The 14,858-nt window shown below is 38.9% G+C and overlaps 1 protein-coding gene across 4 annotated transcripts in view; it reads right to left on the bottom strand.

Moving 5' to 3' along the window:
• Nucleotides 1-14,858, bottom strand: part of TAFA1 (TAFA chemokine like family member 1) — a 471,237-nt gene that overhangs the window by 389,393 nt on the left and 66,986 nt on the right. The window lies entirely within an intron of this gene.

Raw genomic sequence — 14,858 nt, forward strand, 5'->3', positions numbered from 1 at the left:
AGCAGACCTACTGACAAGCAGTATCAAACACTGTATTTGGGGTTGGGCTTAGGAAAGCACAGGATCCATCTGGTGGACCTGACAGTCCCAGGCTGAGCCAAGAGCCTCTTTATACATGACTGCCGCTCTTAGCATCTCTCTCTGCCATAACTATCCTCCCTATAATAATGGGAACACATGTCTGTTTCCCTCCACCTCCCTACCACATGCTTCTTCAAGGCATATATCCCAACTTATGGGTGGCATGTTGCATTGCACATAAATAGTGACCAATAAGTATTCGATGACTCGATGAATCAATGAAGCAGACCCTAGGCAGACATAGGTTCCTAAAAACTCTCTGAGGTAGAAAAGTAAACGCCTTTACACATTTATTTTTATTCTCTGCATTTCATTGCTTTGAGAGCTGAAGCTTAGGGAGTTCCAATGGCTACCCACAAATCACAAGGGGGTGGGGGAAGCAGCACAGACTAGTAGAAAATTCTGCTCTTCTTAAGAAACACTAGTGACTCGGAGAGAAGATGGCGGAAGAGTAAGACGCGGAGATCACCTTCCTCCCCACAGATACATCAGAAATACATCTACAAGTGGAACTGCTCCTACAGAACACCCACTGAACGCTGGCAGAAGATCTCAGACCGCCAAAAGGCAAGACACTCCCCACGTACCTGGGTAGTGCAAAAGAAAAAAGAATAAACAGAGACAAAAGAATAGGGACGGGACCTGCACCAGTGGGAGGGAGCCGTGAAGGAGGAAAGGTTTCCACACGTTAGAAGCCCCTTCGCGGGAGGAGACTGCGGGTGGCGGAGGGGGAAGCTTCGGAGCCGCGGAGCGCAGTAACAGGGATGCGGAGGGCAAAGCGGAGAGATTCCCGCACAGAGGATCGTGAGTACCCCCTCCAGCCTTCCTTTCTCCATCACCCATGAGTACACAAAAGCTTTTTATCTACACCTAATGACATCTTGGATTTTGAGGAAGGACAGGGAAAACTTTTGAGAGGATATAAACATATATGAACATGACTTTCATATATTAATTTGTGAATATTTATATAAAAGAGACTGAGCTAATCTGAAAGAGATTGTTTAAAATTAGCAGTGAATGAAACACCTAAAATTAAGCTATTCCCAGCCAACCCTGCTCAGCTAGAGACAATAAAACTGAGTTGTAGTGTATAAATCTTGATCTCTAGATAAAAGGGCTACTGACTCAGCTATTATGATTTATCCTGCCTTATTCGTTCTGCACGTGGATCGAACTGATTTTATTTTGGCACATTTGGGGAGTGCAATTGCTATGCTGGTAGGTGTCCAGATATTAAACATTTCTGTTTATGATTTCTGAGAGATGTATTTTGGAAGGATGAAGTGTTCTTTTGCCTGTTGAAGTGCTTACAAACTCTTTGAGAAAAATTGCTTAATAAGCCCCATGAAAGATTTACTTGAGATAGAAGGAAGAATTTACAGGCAGAGCATGGCTCAATTTCCTTCTTTTCTTGCCCATTTGTCACAAGAGATCTCTCATTGGTCTAAAACTCTTTTTGAATAAGTTGAAGTCTTTTCTCATGCTGGTATCTATTCTTTATAGTGTCTACCTAGACACATGCAGACCTCTTCCCAAATCATATGCTGATCTCCATCTGTTCAGAGCCTTCCTCTCTGAGAATCACTTAAGTCTTCAGATCTTTGTGATTTTCTCCCCTGTAACAAGTTACTGTTGATTAAGCTATTTTCTTCTTCATGTGTATTTCCCTTTCAGTAAATTTTTTTCTAAATCTGACTCAACAGTTCAATCAGTGAAGAAATCTCTGGGCATGCAAAAAAAATTCTGCCTTCCATTCATTTGTCAATGCCTTCAAGCTAAAGACCAGCAGGAACACATTTTTAATTGAACAATGATGGGTTTATTGTCTTATGGCAAAAGGAGAAAGAGCTCCACCATGGGGAACACCATGGCTAAGCGGGGTGGGAAAGGTGTTGGAAAGGACTCATTACACGATTTGGAATTAGGTCATTTGGGAGATAATTCAAGGAAATGGGACTTTGCTCTGCATGGGAAACTGCCAGGAAGCTGGGATAATTCTATGTTTGGATATCTTAATAATTCTTACCTAGAATGTGAGAACCTAGTGCAAGGCTAAAACTGACTTGTAAAAAAGCAGCAGTCACTCATATTAACTATCATAGAGAAATGTTTGGTCATTTTTGTGGTTTAGACAATGTTGATGTTTTTGTCTGATACAGGGTCAGACACAATGATTACAGGGTCATTGTCTTGATCAGTTACAGTCCCAGAAAGGCCTTGCCTGATGTTGATGTTTTGTGAAACTCTTTATGTTCAACACGAGCACACCAAGACCCACCTGTGGGTGTGTGAGGCCAGCTTCTGCCTCTCAGGGCTGTTTTTCTCTGTGAATGTTCATTCTTTCATTCACTTGTAGAGGTTTATCAAAATTGATAATTATCTAATTCACTGGTCTTTTTACTGGATATTTTGTCTGTTCTTTATAGTAGAAAATGAGCACTATAAAGATAGATACCATGTCTAACTGGCTCTTCATCTTATCCCAAGTGACTGCTCAGCGCCAAGGAACAAAGCACCCAGCAGACTGAGAAATCTTGGAAGGTCTCAGATCAGACGCTGATAATCATGTTAAGTCTTATGGCGCAGAGCATTGAAGAAATGAGAATGGTTGGAAAGTCAGCCAGTTATTCCAGACTCCAAAAAGCAAAACTTCTCAGTGAAAACTTTTTAAGATAGGTTCTCAGAAGCTAGCCAGTAGAGTATATTTCTTTATTACGCTATTTGTTTCAGATAACCTGCCAAGCTATTTAAAATGCCAAATTATCAATGTTCCAGTAGCCCTAAAGAGAAGCCTGTGGGTGCCCTGGGTAATCACAAGGAAGGTTGGAGAACCGTTAACTTATATTGTCATTTAAGAGGTGAAAGCATTCAGGTATGATGGTCTAGTATATTAGAACATTCGAGAACCAAAAAAAAAAAAAAAAAAAAAAAAATCCTTCATTAAGAAAACTATTCTGGAAGAGATTGTTTTTCACACCTGATTTCAAGACATTTCAGTAGTTGGCTGATTGATATTTAACTCAGATTAGACTGTTTCAAAGAATAAATCTTGCTGAGGAAGAGATTTGGGATCAAAGAAGCAAAGGTCTTACTGACGTTGATTTTTGAAGTAGCATCACCACTAACATCCTAGTTTTCTATGACTTGTCACAGGGTTGACTGACTGATTTCTCATCCAAATAAATCTCATTCAGACTCTCTTAGCGTCAGATAATTTGCCAGATGCCATAGAAACAGGAGAGAATAGTAGACGTAACTTTTGCCCTCTGATGTCACAGTCACAAAAGAAAGCAGATGCTGAACAAGGAATTACCTGTGAGCTGTGTTACAAAAGGAGAGGTACACAAGGACCACTAGAGCAACATAAAGAAGGCCTATCCAGACTCATAGGGTTACAAATGGAGGCGAGCAGCATAGGGTACAAAATAGGGAAAACAGCATTAGCTGAGATGTCTTTGCATGTCTTTAGAGTTGTAGATTTAAATCTTACATTTGTAATTCCAATGATTCAAAACTTGATGTAGTCTTAAGATTCCATTTCTTAATGTAAAAATGAATTGTCAATATCCTGGCTGTGATTTTGCAAGATGATACCATTGGGGGGAAATGGGTAGAGGGTACATAGGATCTTTTTGTATGCAAATCTACAAGTATCTCAAAATAAATGTTTAATTTTTTAAAAATGCCACACATATCTTTGCAGGAATTTGTTTCATGTGTTGAAGAAAAGACTTCTGAGTTATCAGACAACTCAGCCATCACAACTCCAAAAACTGCAATTCTCAGCTACTAGGATGTCTGGCTCATATTAACTGGCCTTCACAGCTTTGGTGATTGAATGAATAAGCACAAATTCTTAGTGAGTAGGCAGGCTCAGGCTGCTAACCTCAACTACAAAGACTTGGTCATTACAGTGAAATGTTCACTTGGTGTTTAAGAGGGGCTTTTAGGAGGTCAGCCAGCTAATTCCATTTTCAGAGGTCATACAAATAATAGCCTCTGTGAGTCATGAACACGTTTTTTAACTAGAAATTGTAATTCATGTCAGGATTGTTTATATTTCTCTCTTTAATATTTTATCCTTTATTCCTAAAGAGGCCTAGCCCAGACATCGAGGGACCATGTAAATACAGTTGGCTGCATTATTAAAAGGATTCTCTCCGAGCACCTCAAGGACTACACAAGGCTTTTCTAGTTAACATTTCCATCTAGGCAAGGAAGGTCAGGACCGCACTTCCACCACAAAGATTAGCGTTGGCATAGTCAACTGTGATAATATGAACCCTGGGATTCATGGCTTGGTTTCCCTGGAAAGTGTAATTAATAACCCATATTTACTAAACCTCTAATCTAAATACATTTTAGGATCTGCTTTTTCTCCTATACCCTCCATACCCTACGCTGAAACCATCTTCTCAAAAGTGGGACGAGCCTCTGAATTGGGTTTTAAAAGTGTTCATGTTAATTAATTTATCAACAATGCATCCATCCACCTATCCATCCATCATCATAATGAGGAGGAGGAGCTAATGTTTATTATCTACTTACCATATAACAGGCAGTGTGCTGAAAATTTTACAAAATTTATATTATTTCATTTAACTTTTATAAAAAAGCATTATACCCATCTTATAGATGATTAAATTGAGGCACAGAAAGATTAACTGCCTTGATTAAGATCACTTAGCCAATGCTGATAATTCCCAAATTTAACTTTCCCACCCTGACCTCTCTCTCTTTTTTAAAAAAAAATATTTTTTATTAATTTTTATTGGAGTCTAATTGCTTTACTCTCTCTCTTGAGTATGACTCATACATCCAATTTCACACTTGAACATCTCCAGCTATAAGTCTAATAAGCACCTCACAGCCAAAATGTTAACTACCCTCCCCTCTACCTCCATGAAACCTTTTCTCCCTCCTATCCCCCAATTCAGTGATGACAACCAGTGCCTGACAACCTAGTCTCTCGGGCCAAAAACTATAGAGTCCACCTGAACATCTCTTTCCCTCTCACCTGACATCCTAGCCATCAGTATATACAGTTACCTCCACCTTCCAAATAGATCCAGAATGTGACCATTTCTCACCATCTCCAGTGACAACACAGTCACCTCTCACCTTTGCAACTGCAACTGCTTTCTAAGTGGTCTTTCCACTTCCACGTTTGACTTTCTATACCCCATTCAAACACACAGAGTGATAGTAACTTTTCAAACTTTCAAATATCAAGTCACTCCTTGGTCCGAAGTTCTCGCTGTATTTGTTTTGTCATCCCTGTCTCTTAGCATAGCTCAGATAGGTGGAATCAATATTCAGAATAGGATCCCAGACCATTTCAGTGGTAACTTCCAGTAGAAACAATGAAAAGCCTACAAGTTTAGAATTGCAAAATTGGTAGAAACTGAGAAATTATCTAGTAATATGTTCTCATTTACAGAGCAGGAAACTGAAGCTTAGGAATATTTGATGACTACCAAGGGGCAAGTAGCTAAGAAGTAGCTGAACTCAATTTCATACTAAGGATCCCCAGCTCCTGGCCAGCGCTTTATACATGATGTCACGCTGTCTCCACCTACCTGGTGACTAGGAATGGAAACCTCTAGATGTGTCAGAACCACAGACGATCAATAAAACCAAAATCAATGGAAAGATAAATTCCATGTATTTGCCTGATATTACCAGTTCACCCTGGCTGTGGATACACTCAAGTAATATAATTGTTGCATTATTTTTCAGTTAAATTAATAGAGGCTACGGATGCTCTGTGAGTATACATTATTTCTAAGTCTGTATTATAATGTCATTTATATAAAACCTTTTAATGGCCTTGGAAAATAATAACCAGAAGTATTAACCTTCTAATGGATGATAAAGACTGTCTCAGTAAAAACAAATGTTACTCTAAATTTAAATGATCTTGTTTTATTTATTTATCATGGGCTTAAAGAAAGACAGAAACATGAGCTGTTCCTGACATTGCTGTGACCCCAGTATGTGGCACATAGTGTCAGCTCAATAAATATTTATTGAATAAATGAATTAATGAGTTTTGTTTATCACAGAAATATTTGTAATAGGCAAAAATTAGAAATAATATAAATGCCCAGTAGTAAGACATTGGATATGTAATTTATGCACCATTTATACAATGAAATAAAATCCCTGTGAAATCGAAGTATATTTACTGTCTTGGAAGACACTCAAAGTATGCTGCTTCATTACAAAAGCAAATTGTAAAAAGTTTATGTTTAACATAACACCATGTTTTAAATACAAGGATGGGTGAATGGATGGACAGGAAGGTGGGATGGAAGAAGACCAGGAGGAAGGAAGGAAGGAAGGAAAGGAGATAAGAAAAGGAAGAAAAACAACAACAACAAAAAGAAATCTGGAAAGATATTTTCTAAAATGTTTTCTCTAGGTGATAGTTATAAACAATCTATGGCTTATTTTTATGATTTTGCATTAATAAAATTGATTACTTGTATGGACATTCATCATTGTTTTAAAAAATGTCTGGAATAGAGAGTCAAATTTTATTGGCAACCTCATGTCTTATGAACTAAATGCGAAATACTGAGAGTAATTATTTTCTTTCATTGCCACAAATAACAAAAAAAATTCTCCAAACCACATGAACATCTATTAACCAGTATTTTCAACTATTGTCTCAGAAAGATTTCTATTGAAGTATCTGCGTATAAGAGCTTTATGGATTTTACAGATCAGATTCAGTTCCTTTCTAAATGCAATTCCTGTACAACAGTAGGTATTCAATGGTAACTAAGCAGGGTTATTTGAACAATGCATAAATATTTCACAGTGTGCGAAGAGCCACAAATGCCGAACTCTAAAATGTCTGCAAACACGCAAGATTTCCAGTTGCAAGAGTGTAATTATCGTCTTGGGATCTGTCAGGTGTCTTGTTGAAGACTCTTTTTATTTTGATAAAATGATGATCTTTCAAGAAGAATAATGCCCTAACATCTCAATGATCCTGATCACGGAGGAAGATTCTGTAAATCATTTAAGAGAACACTACTTAAAGCCTTCTGTTATCCAATAACATCAAAGAATTCCTCTTCAATGGGCCACTGCCTGGGAAAATGCATCTATATCACAATAGGCTATGTGGCTACAAGTCTGAAACTTCAAAATCACGTATTATTGGCAACAAGCTGCCATCACTCATTAGGCTAAATTAATAGTAAATAAAGGTATCTCATCTTCCCGTTCCTACTTTCACGTTACAGAATAAAGAGTTTAAAAAAATAATAAACCAAGAATTCAGAAACAAATTTTGAAATCAGAAGGGGAAATTATAGTCAGAATGTTTTTTTATGAAGTTGGTCAATCTTATGACTTAAGAATAAATGAATATGAGAAGCAAGAATGCTGTTTTAACATGCAACAGTCAGAAACGCTGACAGCAATCAGACAATAGAGACATATACAATTCACAGCTCACACTGCTGAAATGAAAGGCAGAGAGAAAGGTGAGAAGTCTGCAAGTTGTATGGACCACCCAGAAAATAACCAGCATCTCCAAGAAGCTCCAGACATACACAGGACCCTAGACAGTTATTGACATCTGACACTGGTAAGGATCCTTTCCTGGATGAAGGCGATGATCAGTGCCCCCAATAACCTGGACCATATTCTGGAAATGTCTACGACCATAGAACACTTTGGGAAAGAAGAGGAAGTGACCTTACATGGTCTTCATTCTGGACTACTAGTCAAATCAGAACATCAGGTAATCCACCACTACCAGATGTCTTGCTTAATGACTGGCCATTTTCATATTTACAAATGGACTGTGCCTCTTGTGAACAGAGAAATCCCTTCAGGGCAGGAGAGAGAATTGTGAATTTCACGCATCGAGGTTGGTTTTCTCAAATACCAGAATTATTGCTCAGCTTTGCAATAAAGATCAAGACCTATGGCTAGAAGTATCCACGTTGGGCACATCTGCTCCAGCAGGGATGTCTGTGGTGCTGTAGTTGCCTGTCAACTGGCACATCAATGTGGAAAAAGATTTGGGGGAAAGCACAGCCCCCATAAGAACACTTTCAAAGAATGATTATCAAAGTCCCCACATTGCGGGCATTTACTGATAACCTGCTCAAACTACAGAATATCTAAAGTTGTAATAAACCTTTTCTCTAGTCTCTGAATGACTAGGTAGTTCTAGTGAATTGTAAATATGTGACAGAAACTTGCATTTACAGGCATAGGTAGATACACTCTTTGAAATGGATAAAAGGTAAAAACAACAAAATTCACTTCTGAGCTCTGCAGAAAGCAGTATCTTCATCTTCAGTCTCTTGTAAGGGTCAGAAGTAGTAATGACCTGCAAGATTCATAGTTGAATCTGTTTTGGTGAGTGAACTGAATGGATGAAAAAGCAGAGACCACGAGGAAACAGAAGCAGAGAGAGAAAAATACCAGACAAAGACTGAATAAAGGCTAGTTGATCATGGACCAGAAGCAAGAAAAAACACCCAAAGAAGCCAGGACCAATAGAGTGGTGAAGCCTGTAGCTGCCAGAGGAAAGAAGGAATGATTACAGAGGTCTGCAGTGATGCTTTGAATTCACCTCCATGTCTCAAGAACCTCAACAGTGTAACAATGCATGTTCAGATTCACAGGAGCACTGCACTGGTCTCAGGGACACAATCACTCACTCAGTTGCTCCAGCCTGAATACGTCTGTTCCATGCCACTAAAAGAGCCTAAGTTAAAGCACGTTTACAATAAGCAAGAACAAAGAAATCACTTGAAATCTCACTACTCACACATAATGATCATTTGGGGGTAATCATCTATAGTCTTTTTGATGTATAATTTTCTATTAAATGATTTTCACATAAAATCTATAGAAAACAGGCAATTAAAATCCAGATAATTTAAGAAACAGCAGAAGTGATGATCACCTAAAATACTTAACTACTTAGAAATGAATAGGTGAGGGTTTGGGGCTTGGTGCAGTTAAGCGCGTCAATTAACTTTCTTACTGCTTGCAATGCTTTTAATGCCTCAATAGATCTCACCTCTGATTTGAGAGGCACTCTCTCATTTGGTATGTGTGTGATGTAAGGCATGGCCTTCACACACTTTCATTCGGGCTCCTTTATGCTGGTAAGCACTTTGTCACTACAAAAAAAAAAAACGAAAGGAGTGAAATGGAAGGCTATGAACTTCATTAATATTAAATATTAATCCCTCACAAATTAAGGTACGATTCCATTAAACATTAAATGCACTCTTAGAGCAAGCATGTCTGAAGGACAGGTAGGATACCTCCTCCTTATATATGGATAAATGGATAGAGGGAGGCAGTGACTTCTTCAGTGTCAAACAGCAGCATAGTCAGTAATGACAAGCTAGGCCTTAATTGCTCTTAAACTCTAATTTATTCAATTCAGTCCTATATTTATTAGCTACTTCCAAGATAGCCCACCATTGTGTCATCTCTGGGGATACAGCAGAAACACAGTTCGTTCCCACCTTAAGGCTTTCGCTGTTTAGCAGGACAGGCAGACAGAAACAAATTATTATAACACACTGTACCAAGGAAATCATCATCATCATCCTCTCCGCCATTGTCAACATCGTCATGAACACTTGGGTATGCTTTAGCACTGTCCTATTTTCTCACTTGAATTCTATCTTCGTTGTTCTCAAACAATGAAAAGAGTTCAGGCACTATCAATGGCCCCGGTTTACAGATGTGGAAACAAGACTTTGAGAGATGAATAATTATTTGATGTCACAAGCTAGACCATGTCATGCTTAGAGCCTGAACTCAGGTTTATCTGCCAGCAAAATTCAGGCTTATAACCACTGTATTGATGTGTCTCCTATATTTAAGGTTTATATAAATTGCTCCAGGAATAAAAATGAGGAATACTTTTAATTAGGAAATAGGAGTAATGCAAAGACTCCTGATGGCTTATTGGCTTTTGTGAGGGCATTTTGGTATGCTGCTCTCTTTTATCCAACTCTGATACCCAAAGACAACTCAACTAAGAGTCACAAGACCCGGTCTCAGGTCCCAGCTCTTCCATTCAACCTTCACGAAGAATGCTCAAAGGGCAATAGAAGAACAACAAAAACATCTCACAACATTTCTATGATGCTCGTTTAATTCTGCTGATGGAGATTTTTCTTAACTGATTGGGAGGGATTTTTTTCTATGAAAGATAATGGTTCTTGGTCCATCAGCTGTAATGCTGACATCGACTACTCTTCTATCCACTTGCGAGAATCGGAAGATGTTTAAGGGTTAAAAGGCTAACTTACTTAGGCAACATCTTAATTGCTGCTCCTTCACAATGTGTAATAAAACAGCATTTACTTTTAACAACCCCCTTGTGAAAGTCCTTGGGACTTAAAACGGTGTAAAATGAAAGCAATTCATTATAATTCTACTAAAGTGATCTTTTCTTTGTGGAGTTGAATGTAACATCCTAGTTAGGTTTTCAATATTCTTATCACAAACTACAAGTTGGTTTCTGAATCAGCTTATAGAAAAGGAACAGAGAGGAAAAAAACTCATTGAAGGTGACTAATAGCCTATTAACCTAGGAGTAAGATTCAGAGTCACAGGGGTCCCAGACTTCAACGGAAAGCCAAAAATCAGCTAATTTTACCCCCAGTGCCAATTAGTGGGGAAGGCAGTAAGTACACAGTCCCTATAAAGCAGATTCCAATGCTGGCCACTCTCAACGCAATATTGTATACGAAAGAAGCAGCCAGATTTATAGTAAATAGAACATAAAAAATGTTCTAACGACAGTATTTATTGACCCTGGATCTATCTTCTGTGACTCTACTTTGTCTAGTCTTCAGTCTTGCATGTTAAATGTGTCTCTGTTGTCAACTGTCAGTTTCCTGGGAAAGGCCAATCACCCATGACCCAAAGAAATAATGTTTACAGCAGAGCCTCTTATGTATAGAGTATCCGGCCTATAGAAAGCACTTGATAAATATATATCACCATCCTCACCATCATCATTATCATTATTACTTCTGCTACTACCTTTCTTCTATAGTTACTACCATGACTCCTGCTAATATTCACTACTATTTCTACTGCCACTGCTATAACTAATACATACTCGGGGGAAAAAAGGTTTGTGCAGGAGACTGTGACATTTGTCTTTTAAAAATATGGAAACATTTTAATCCAACAGAATTTTATACTGAAACTTTATTGGACAGTTTGAAACGAGTATGCCATGTTTCACGGAAGAGAACTTTCCAAGCCAACATATCCACCCTGGTAGTGTAATTGTTATTCATATTTTTATGTTCTCCTTAGATATAAGGTAAATAATAGAAAGGGGAGAAAAGAATCAAGGGGTGCAAAGATATACATAGATAGAGAGATAGAGATAGAGATAGAGATATTTCAATATTGAAAAATGAGGGTCCGCATGGAACCCTGGAGACACGGCCCCAATCCAGTGGACTTCACTCTTAGAGCCTGGTCCTGTCATACATTTGCTATGAAATCTAAAGTAAATCAGGCAGCCTCAGGGGGTCTCTTTTTTTTTTTTAAATCACAGATAATACACTATCAGGTTGTTTCTAACTCTAATATTCTGTAAATCCATAAAAATGCCTTTTTCTTATAATAAAGCCATAGGTCTAAGTAATCTTTCCAGAAGCCCACAACAAATGGAAAAATCTACCCAAAGGAGGTCTCTTCTCCTGGTTTATCTTATTTTCTAATTAACCAAGAGGATGGTCTGTCTGAAAATTTCCTTTGGAAGTCTAGAATTTAGATGCATGTCACTGCTCACAGTGTTTTCTCTTCAGAAATCCTTCTAATGAGCTGGGGGAAGAGCATATTGTTCCTTTTTAGAAAAATTTCACTGGAGTTCTTTGTATTCTAACATAAACTAATTATTGCTGAAAATTGCAAGAATGGGATAACACTGCTCTGAATGCTTTATATTTGTAGTGTTCTTTTCAGTTTACCCGAGCTTTCATATATTATTAGGTCATGTCTTCCAAACTTCAGACCAAACCAGTGTCAGACTTTAGACCCATAATGTCCAAATGGCTGTAGACATCTCTGTGTGGACATCCCCCCCGGTGCCACAAACTGCACAGTCCAAAACTGAACTCACCAAACCTGTAAGCACTCCGTTATGCTTTATCTCAGTTAATGGCATTGCTGTTCACCCAATTCTCAAGACAGAAACCTGACTTTTGTCTCTATTTTTCTAAACTTGTCCTCAGACAATCAAGACCTACCTATTGAATCTCCTAAGCATTTCTTTTTTCAATTTATTTTTATTGAGGTATAGTTAATTTACAATGTTGTGTTAGTTTCAAATGTACAGAAAAGTGATTCAGTTATACATACATATATATATATTCTTTTTCAGATTCTTTTCCATTATAGGTTATTACAAGATATTGAGAATAGTTCCCTGTGCTATACAGTACGTCCTTGTTATTTACCCATTTCATATATAGTAGTGTATATATATATATATATATATTTTTTTTTTTTTTTTTTTTTTTTTTTTTTTTTTTTTTTTTGCCGTATGCGGGCCTCTCACTGTTGTGGCCTCTCCCATTGCGGAGCACAGGCTCCGGACGCGCAGGCCCAGCGGCCATGGCTCACGGGCTCAGTCGCTCCGCGGCATGTGGGATCTTCCCGGACCAGGGCACGAACCCGTGTCTCCTGCATCAGCAGGCGGATTCTCAACCGCTGCGCCACCAGGGAAGCCCAGTGTATATATATTAATCCCAAACTCCTAAGCATTTCTTAAATACCCTCTCTTCATCCTTTCACTAGTGTTTGTGTTCCATCTCTTCACCATCTGTCTCCTGGATCCCCGCAGGTCCTCCTAACTAGTCACCTGGCCTGTCATATTTCCTACAAACCCATGCTCCATAGATTCACCAGAATAGTAATAAAAATATCACTCCCTGATACCCCTGTGAAGGAATCCACAGTATAAAACCCAAGGATCTTCATGACCTGACCCTCACCTACTTCTCTAGCCTCACATCCCCCTCCTTTCTGGTCTAGCAACCTGCGTCTGTTCCCATCTCTATGATTTTGCACGTGATGTCTGCTCTGCTAGGACTGCCACCTGCTATTAACACAGCTGGTAAATGACCTGGCAGACTCCTCCTCATCCTTTAAGCCTCAGCTCAAGGATTATACCCTTGAATAACAAAAAAATATAGTAAGAGAAGATAATTATAGTACATACAATGTGCTAGGCTAAGCACATTATAAGTATGAACACATTCAATTCTTCCAATGACCATATTAGTCAAGGGCTATTTTTATCCTCATTTTACAGGTGAGGAAACTGAGGCACAAAAAGGGTAAGGGACTCACTCAAGGTCACAACTAGCAAATGGCAGAGCTGGAATGGGAATTCAAGCTGCCTCGCTCCAGAATTCTGTTCTTGACCACTATACCTCACCTCCTCCAGTGAGCCTTCCATGATTTACTAATATCACTCCACCCATCTTACTGGTAAGACCTAGTTACTGGCAGTCTCAGGCCCTTGTTTTCCATCCTAGTGACTGATGGTGCATCTAAACCATTGTTTCCCAAAGTGCAATCCTAGTAGCACCCTCATCAAAATGATCCAGCATGTTATGTTCAAAGCTGCGGAGTTGAAGTTTCTCTTTTTCTAAAAATCATCCAAAAAATGCAGACTCCTGCACCTCACTCCAGACCTACTGATGTGCAATCTCCAAGGAAGGAGCTGGAAATCTGCATTACAATCTACATAGTAGATTCTTACATGGGAGTAAATCAAATAAGGCAGGTAACGCACTCCAACCATGGCTGTTCACGTAGTCAATGCCCAAAACATCAGTTCCTATTGTTATTATGGTTGTCTTTACTACTGTTCGATCCAAGGGAAAGAAGCGAGAACAATGTTTCTGTCCATTAAGAAAAAAGGTGGGAAACGGGGACAGCAAGCCATGCCACTGAAACCGTAACATGTGGGGTCTTCCTTGATCAGACAAAGAAGAATTTGGAAGGAAGGAAGAAGTTTGTGGTTTCCAGTTCCATGTTCTCTGGGGCTTATTGTAGGGAACCCACAGGGGAAGATAAGACACAGTTACATTTTTATTTTAGCAGCTCTGTTCCTGAGAATAGCGGCGCCTACTTAAGTAACATGACCCCCAGTACAGGAATTGGAGTGATTAAAGATTTAAAAGCTTAGAACCATCAGCATTGTCATACTATGATACCTAAAGCCTCAGAACAGCAGAAATAGCCAGCTAACATAAACGAGAGGAATCTGTCTGAGCTAGAAATAGATGTCTGATTCTGAAAGAGAAAATCTACAAGAAAGTTAACCCCATGAGGGCATTAAAGTCCTTCATGGACAGAATGACATCTTCAGCACAGTCATCCATATGTTCAAAATCTTGCTCCATGTTGCATTTCTTATTTTATGTGCATCAGTTATTTATCCCTTACCTACTAGTCAGTGTGAAACGTTTTTATTGAGGTCAGAAGTGTTCTGTCTAGTGTGGGTTAGTTCTTAGTCTCTGGTCTCCAATGTCCAGAGCCAGTGGCCAATAATTTAATCAATCATGCCTGCAAAATGAAACGTCCACAAAAACCTTTTAGTGGGGTTTGAAGAACTTCCACGTTGGAGAACACATGTATGTGCCGGAAGGGTGGCAGACTCCAGTGCTGCAGGGATACAGCTTCTGTGCCGGGGACCTGCCGGGCCTCTCCCTGTGTACTTATTCATCTGGTTGTACATTTTA

Source organism: Kogia breviceps, chromosome 10, assembly GCF_026419965.1.
Source record: "Kogia breviceps isolate mKogBre1 chromosome 10, mKogBre1 haplotype 1, whole genome shotgun sequence".
Lineage (NCBI taxonomy): Eukaryota > Metazoa > Chordata > Mammalia > Artiodactyla > Physeteridae > Kogia > Kogia breviceps.